At 47.6% G+C, this 5,471-nt stretch overlaps 1 long non-coding RNA gene across 1 annotated transcript; it reads left to right on the top strand.

The window, feature by feature from the left end:
* Positions 1-273: 273 nt before the first annotated feature.
* Positions 274-2,010, top strand: LOC139046956 (uncharacterized). Its single transcript, XR_011507004.1, has 2 exons — positions 274-713; positions 1,882-2,010. It is a non-coding gene; the product is annotated as an uncharacterized lncRNA (long non-coding RNA).
* Positions 2,011-5,471: the final 3,461 nt, after the last annotated feature.

The following is a 5,471-nucleotide window of genomic DNA, read 5'->3' as shown; positions in this document are numbered from 1 at the left end:
AAGATTTGAATAACGCAAAGTGGATGTTCGTTACCCTCCCTGGATGTTAACATGTCCTAAAATAGAATTATCGGTTGATGGGATTATATCTAAGAGAGACATGTTCGTAGTAACCGCACAACAACTGGTACTCTTCAATATATACTCCTTATATCCCAAGTACATCCACGTTTATACAGATGGTTCGTGTCATAAAAATTCCTCGACTTCAGCATTGAAGTCGAGGAATTTGAGCCCAAGCTTGAGCCTAAGCTTTAAACATAGAGAAAGGGATTGAACAAGAGCGGACACTCGGCGAAAATTGGAAACAGGAAACACGTCACGCTATACTTTTAACATCGACGAATTGGGGTCGCGAGCATCGAGAAAAAGAAGAATGTGAAATGAGATTAACAGAAATTGTTTTATTTTTTTTATTCTTTCCCGGAAAAATTAAAAATATCTGCGTATAAATTAAGTTAAACTTTGCGGCTTACTTTCGTTGCCTAGCGACAGGCGAACTGGCGAATGACGAGCCAAATGTTTACGTCATTCGTCAGACTCACCGCCGAAGCGAGAGCGACCGGCCGCACATCGGAGCGTTGGCCTGTTTGGTCACCCGTCTGACTGTTTTTCTATTTTGGGATTTAGCCTGGTTTGGTGGCCTCCTGGCGAATTATTGCGTTCATTCGGAACTTCGACAAGGCAGCACTGCACTATTGGACTACGGCAAGGTGAGAAACTTTGTTCGACAGTCTGCGACGCACTTCAAGCTTACTGCCCGGCAACTAGGCTAGACTTGTGACGCAGTTAACGAAAAACAGCATGGCTGTCGAGGAGCAGTTAACTTGAATTAATGAATCGTACTGGGAGATGTTTGCGACGCTATCTATAAGCCCCAATATTATTTTAACTAATTTCGGTAGTTTTTGGGCACACTAGTCGCACAGGGGCTGTGACGCAGTTTCGCGTGTACTGAATTTTACTGCGACAAGTTTTGGCGCTTTCTCTGACTGCCAACATTATTGAAACTAATTTCATTACTTTTTGGGCTACCTTTCGAGCGCAGTGGGCGCGCCTGGCCCTGTGACTCGCTTAGCGAAAATCAGCTCGGCCGTGGTGCGCGGTTTCGCGCTTTCATGCACTGACAAGTTCATGGCGCTTTTCTTTCTCTGACGCCCAACATTGTTGAAAATTATTTTCGGTGCTTTTATGTTATGAGGCCCGCTCGCCGCGCCTGTTGTGACGCAGCGAAAAACAGCTCAGCCGTGGTGACAAAGTTAGTTTGGCGCGTACTGAATCTTGCTGCATGCGACAAGTTTGTGGCAATTTTTATGTCCCCACGACAATTTAAGCCTTTCGGTACCCACGCTTATCGAAAACGCGACAAGCAATCGTCAAGAGTGATAACACGGGAGTGCGTTGCTTGCGCCTGCAGAATGCACAAGAGATAAGCCAAGGAGCTCAAACGCCAGGAACTAGTAACTCGAAATTCTGTCTTCTGAACGGCACCCACGCATTTTGTCTTGAGTGCGAGTAGAAGGAATTCTGCGAGCGTCCAGCATGCTCTGGTTGAGAGCCTGTGTTGTGGCCACCTCTGTGTATTCGTAGCGTACTATCGCGTCGGTTGTAGCCAAGTTCGCGAAACGCGCCGTTGCCCGCGCATTCGTGCCATTAAAGTGCAGGAAATAAGTATTGGGAAGAGGAGAATGTTTGGAATTAGAATGTGTTTGTGGTATGTACGGTATTGCTTGGGATGAGTCGGGTATTTTCTACGCCGTGTGTGTAAATACGAACTGCTTTTGTTTGTAATGCCGCCCACTCACCACTTTCGCACGCTTCGCCTCTACAGGAATTATTCTTAGATGTTAATACCAAAATAACGCTTGTAATTTTTTTCAGCTCACGTCGTCTGGTGGAGCTTCCTGCGGAAACTACTGCTGCTTACCTGGCGCCACAACGCTGGATGAATGCACAAAAAGCCCGCGACGAGCATTTACAAAGAATAAAATAAACGTTAATTTTTCCACATTTCACAAGGTGTCTTGCGTCTTTATGAAATTGCAAGTGGCACATATTCAATGGAGGCTTGTGAACATCGTTCGCGATCAATTTTACTTTATAAAATAATTAGCACATAAATATTTAATAAATAAAAAATAAATATGTAAATAAATATTTGCTGCAAAAGCAAAAAAAAAAAAACGGAGCCGGCGTGACGCGCACCAGCTAGAATTCAAAACGCGCGCTCACAAAACCGAAACCGGAAGTGTGCTTCAGGTTTTAACATCGACGGCTTGGTGCGCTGCAGTCAATTTGGCCGCTGGGCTCTATGGGAGTGTCCCCTCTTATTGTATTCCTTTCTCTATGCTTTAAATATGAAAGGCACTCCGGACGCGACTTGAACCGAATGCATAAGATTGGCATTGGCCTACAATTACTCAGGCTCTTTTAACGCAACATCGTCAAGGTTCACGCGCCGCAGTAAATCCAGCGTCCGGCGTTGGACGTCCCAGAAGTAAATACATTTCCGAACCACATATACCCAGGCCTTCCACATAATGCAAGAAATGGACTGGACTAATTGAATTTCTCAAGCTAAGCACGCAGAAAGATAATAAACCACGACTTGCACACAACCAACACACATGATCGGATTGCAATTTGATTATACAAGAAAACATAATTCCCTTACGCGAAAACTCAAAGAAACCCCTTCACACACACAAACCGGCCGCGGCGTTCACAAACCGGCTGCAGCGTCCGCCATTTTGCGGGTGCCGGCGCGATGGGTGTATTGGGGGCCGCGGAGCGGCGCGCCCGGTTCCTTGCATTAACTCCAGCTGGCGCTCGCCTCCTCTGCATCGAGGCCCACGTAAAAGGCCGTGCTTCCAGCACAAAGCTCGCCTTCGCGCATAGCGTTTGCGGCGAGCGTTTCCAGGTAAAAGCACAAGCTGGAAGCCTACGTAGCTTAGCCTCCCTTATCCCTTACCCCTTCTAATGATAAAGTTGACACTCACTCCAGGTAAACATTAGGATTACATGCGCTCCAGTTGCCGGGAAACGTGAGAAGCAGTCAGAGATCTTTGAGTGCTATCGCGTTCCACTCTTAAAGGCGAAGCTTAAGCGTCCTCCAATTCTTTTTTTTTTATTTTCCCATTAACTGAAACATGAGTCATGTTTAATTAATGAACTTTTTAAGTATTGGCTGCAGACCCCAATTGTGGTACGCGTACTTGTAGAGTAGCTTGAGAAACCTCTCAATGAATTGTCTCCAACACGATATATCTGACGGGGTCCTTTTTTTTCCGCGTTCCGAAGAAAGCCCGCGAAATATGAAATGAAAAAAAAAAAGACGTGACAGCTAGGCGCTTGCGGACCGTTATCGTGCTGCTGCTCTCAAGCGCGCGCTGGAGGAACAACGTCGGCTGCAGCGATACTGGCCCGCGACAAGGCATTTGCACAGTCATGCGATAAGACCCGCATGCCCAGATACACACACACCAGGCATAATGCCCTTTCGGGGGTCAGTCTCGCTGCAGCCGACGTTGTTCATCCATCGCACGTTACGATAAGTCCGCAAGCGCCCCATCACGTGGTAATTTTTTCATATTTCGCGGGCTTTCTTCGGAAAGCGAAAAAAAAAAAAGGACCACGTGAGATATATCGTGTTGGAGACAGTTTACTGAGAGGTTCCTTAGGGTGCTCTACAACTTTCCGTATCACACTTGGGGTCTGCAGCGAATATTTAAAAAGTCGTTTAATTAAACATAACTAACCCGTTAGTTAAGGGGAAAAAATTGCCTGAGTAAATCTAGGCTAGTGCCAACATTATGCGTTCGGTTCACCTCGCGTCCGGAGTGCCTTTAATTTTTAAAACTTTTGCTCAAGTTATGTGGGGCAACCTGTATATGAACGCTTGATAACACCTGGCGTGTCCGGCTTAAGTTCTGTTCGTAGCAACGCGTGTTCTCAGGAGCGTTTATGCTTTTAGGCTCTAGCACGTCGGTGATGACATACGCTGCACATGTGCCGTCAAGATAAGTACCGATATTCGCTGAAGCCCAATTCCAGTATGTCTTACTGAAAATTGTTTTCTTCTCTTGCAAGGCTGTGTGTTACGAAGCTGCTGTTAGAACGCAAAGTTTCAGCGCTGGTTGCCTATATACGTATGCAGAACTTTCATTACATGTTCCCCTTTGTAACGTTTTATTGCGTCAGCATTAGGACTGTGAAAGTGGAAAAAAAAGTTTGTAAAATGTGGTGAGGTCCTGAACAACACTTTGCAATGTGGTGAAGGCGGCTTAAATCATGGATCCGTAAATTTGAAGAGGTGCAACCTAATGCTTACGCATTTCTCTCGCACGTGCCGGTAAATCGCCTTCGATTTTTTAAATTTTTTATTTGATAAATACTGCCAGCCTTCAGAGAAGGCCGTGGGCCGGAGTGGACAGAACATATGAAGGAATGATCAAAAATAAGATGGCAAGATCACATTACACAAGGCTCGCACCACGCACAGAAAAGCAGCGAAAACCGACAGTTTGCACGTCGCTGGCATACAAAACCGTGCTACAGATATGAAATTGCGCACTGATATACTGACAGAGTTCTTTTGGCTCTTACGCTCTGCTTGGCAGGCAGAATCGGTGAACAAGAAAATATATTGCTAATTCCTAGCTGAGCCAGGTGTCGTTCTTGGAACCCTTGGCGACCTCATAAAGCACGTTGCCGGGCGTATTACCACGATCTTGTTTATTTTTTCTGTCTCGTTTTTTTACCAGCCCGGAGCTTTTCCTGACTCTCAGTGCTCGGAGCAGAAAGTACACTCGATCCCAGCGGTTTGCTTCCCTTAATGTTGGTCCCTGTCACGGCCGCCTACATGCAGGTGGTGACGAAGCTATTTACACGAAACAGCGCAAGTGGGTGCAAAACGGCATCGATAGCAAGTTCAACGGTCGGGCGTGACCGGAATCTCCGGGTGGCACCTTCAATTTGCCGCGAAACCCCCTCTCGGTGGACCCGATATCGAGGACCTACATAAGAGGGGTGACGTACGAAGCAACGACCGGGCGCTGTCAGTGCCCCTGCGAGAAAAACACCTGCCACTGTTTCTCCGCTCGCGCCGACCGATTACATCGGGGCGCTCTCGCGCGCGGTTTTCGTTCGAGGAGGGACTTGCTTCAGGCCGGCCGGGTTATTGGCTCGGTCGCGGGAAGCCGGTGACCCTCGGTCGGGCCCACCGCCAGTCGGCCGGGACCCCGTCCGGAAAAAAAGTCGAGGGAGAGAAAGAAATGGAGAGTTGCATGCGTTATGAGCAGAGAGGTAAGAGGTTATTGGCGATAAAGCCCCCTTCTCGCCTGAACCGAGGGGGTCTCGTGCAGGAATTCCGGCGACAGGTGCAAAACGACCCCGGGAGATCATTGCGCCAAATCTCGGGGAACAAGTTTGGGCGCCCTAAAGGGGGTGCTACTGTGGAGAGGGCCGTGACA

This window comes from Dermacentor albipictus, chromosome 6 (genome assembly GCF_038994185.2).
Source record: "Dermacentor albipictus isolate Rhodes 1998 colony chromosome 6, USDA_Dalb.pri_finalv2, whole genome shotgun sequence".
Taxonomy (NCBI): domain Eukaryota; kingdom Metazoa; phylum Arthropoda; class Arachnida; order Ixodida; family Ixodidae; genus Dermacentor; species Dermacentor albipictus.
The sequence above is the reverse complement of the archived record's forward strand: the minus strand, read 5'-3'. Positions and strand labels throughout refer to the sequence as shown.